We start from the raw sequence: 2,406 nt of genomic DNA, 5'->3' as shown, positions 1-2,406 counted from the left end.
CGAGATGCGTCAGACGGGCAGCCCACCGCCTCTGGAGAGGACAGAAGTGACTGGAGCGGCGCTGCCGGGCAGCAGTGTGGCCCTTGCAGCCGCAGTAACGGCACACACTGGGGGGCTCTTCCCATCTGCTCTCAAACACCCACCTCCGGCCCTGGAGGGGACCAGCTGGTCCCTGAAGGACTCCTCATGATGCAGGGAGAAAACCTGACCTCGGGTGGGTGACCGCCAAATGATACAGGGAACCTCCAAATGACACAGGGAAAAATGATCTCCCGACCTGACCTTGACGAGTTTGTGTTCTCTAAAACTGAAGAATGAATTTTAGGAACAAACGGAGGTTATGAGCAGAATAGATTTATTGAGGGAAAGAAAGCTCCTGTCCGAGAGAGGAACAGGAGGGGGCCCTGAGCAGTCAGTTCCCCCGGGAAGCTGTCTCTTCCAGGGACTTTTATAGAGGAAAACTATTTGGTGAGGCCGGTCTAAGGTAGGGGTGAACATGGGAACTCACTTAGGTGGGCATTAGGTAGGACAGAACTGTGGTCAACCAATGAGATTACAAGTACCATTGCTCAGGTAGAATTGATTAAGTCCAGGACCAAATGGGAAAGCGAGTCACGTAGCAGGCAGGCATGACTACCAGACAGGGTCTCTTCTTGTTGGGGTTGGGATAGTGACTCACTTGGGCTCTTTCAAGGTGATTGATACCTATTTAGGATATCAATCCCTGATGCGCGTCCCTAGGGAAGTATGTAGCTGTGTTTCCTTTTTTGTCTTGAGGTGTGGCCCATAGGGAGTGTCTGTCTCTTCCAAGTTGCAAAGTCACCTTGTCTTCCATCTTGTCTCCTTGCCTGGCCCTGTCTGACTGCCTAGAATATTTCTGTCTAATTCAGCGGCCTGCAACACTCACACTTGGCGGTGCGCAGGAGGCAGCACCAGGCTCGCCGCAGTTCCCCCTGCTTGGGTTGTGAGCTCTCGGCTCCCTGCTGGAGCAGGAGGCTATGTGCGGTGGGATCCAGGTCAAGTCCTGCTTCCACAGGTCACTCTGTATTTTCTACCCAATTCACCTGCCTTCCTGCCTCAGCCTCTGAGGAGGGCCTGGTCACACAGGGGCTGGGTCCTGCTCTCCCACATTGGGGTGGGGACTCGGAGACCATGCTGGTCTGCTTCTTCCCTTCTGGGTGGCACTGCCAACATCCTCTTCTTTACCCCCCCACCAGCTTTGAGTTTATTAAAAACACCCAGAGGAGCGCGTGAGAAGTGTGTGTTCTACACCTTGCTGTCGCTCTGGCCTAGGCTGCAGCGTGCAGTGCCCCCCATGCAGCGCAATCCTACTTCCAGGACAGTCCCTGCGGCTCCCTGTGCCCTGGTCCCTCTAGGACTACACCTCTGCCCCTCTAGCTTTGCAGCTCTAGGCCGTGCTGGCCCTGACTCCAACCATGACCCCTGGGGCCCAGGCAGGTCCCAGCATCCCGTGTGGGGCTCCTCTCTGGTCCCCATGTCCGGAGGCTGCTGCACAGTGTTTGCTGAGTCAGGGTCCGTGTGGACTCTTACCTTCTCTCTGCTTCCTCTGTCAGGAGTGATTATGCTCTTAATAAAATGGGATTATTCTCTTTCAAATAGAAATGCAAGTCTCGAAGCTTTATTTTATTTTATTTTATTCTACTTAGTTTAGTTTTTTTTTTTTCTTTTGGTGGAACCGGGGATTGAACTCAAGACACTGGCACTTGCCAGGAAGTGCTTATTTTATTGAGCCATCTCCCTGGTCCCAAATAGGTCAACATTTTTTTCTTTTTCCGAAACCAGGGATTGAACTCAGGCTCTTGTGCTTGCCAGGCAAGTGCTTAGTCTACTGAGCTATCTCCCCGGCCCCACAAAGCTTTAATTTTTAAAGTCAAAGATTCAGGTAAATTACCTTTTGCAATTTCAAAACAACAGCAACAACGAAACAACCCATTGAAATTAGATTTAAATACTTTATGTCATTTAATTGATTTTTTTCCCATTCTAAAGGTTGTTAAATGACAAAATTCCCCCTAACCCCAGAGGAAGGTGTAATTATCACCGCCTCATGAATGACCCCCGGGAAGCCTTTGAAGTGCAACTATTTAAATACATTAAAGGTAAATCTTTTTAATCTCAATGATAAAGATTAAAATTTCTCAGAGGCCCGCAAAGCTTTCTTTCTCTTCTGAACAAATGTAGGTGACTTCAGATCATTCCCGGGGCTCTTAGCTAAGATCAAATGCAGGGCAAATTCAGGGTCTGCCGGGACAGCAGAGGGAGACGCTGTCTCAGAAAAAGTTAAACAAGTAAATAGAAACTTTAGGGGACTGGGAGACAGCTCAGCAGCATAAAAGGCTGCCTGGCATGGGCAAAGTCCAAAGTTCAATCCTCGGCACCACCACC

The 2,406-nt window shown here is 50.0% G+C and overlaps 1 protein-coding gene across 1 annotated transcript in view; it reads left to right on the top strand.

Moving 5' to 3' along the window:
- Positions 1–2,406, top strand: part of Ankrd34b (ankyrin repeat domain 34B) — a 13,722-nt gene that overhangs the window by 7,852 nt on the left and 3,464 nt on the right. The gene's annotated exons all lie outside the window — the stretch shown is intronic.

This window comes from Octodon degus, unplaced genomic scaffold (genome assembly GCF_000260255.1).
Source record: "Octodon degus isolate 3935 unplaced genomic scaffold, OctDeg1.0 scaffold00129, whole genome shotgun sequence".
Taxonomy (NCBI): Eukaryota; Metazoa; Chordata; class Mammalia; order Rodentia; family Octodontidae; genus Octodon; species Octodon degus.
Note: the sequence above shows the minus strand (reverse complement) of the source record. Positions and strands in the feature narration are given on the sequence as shown.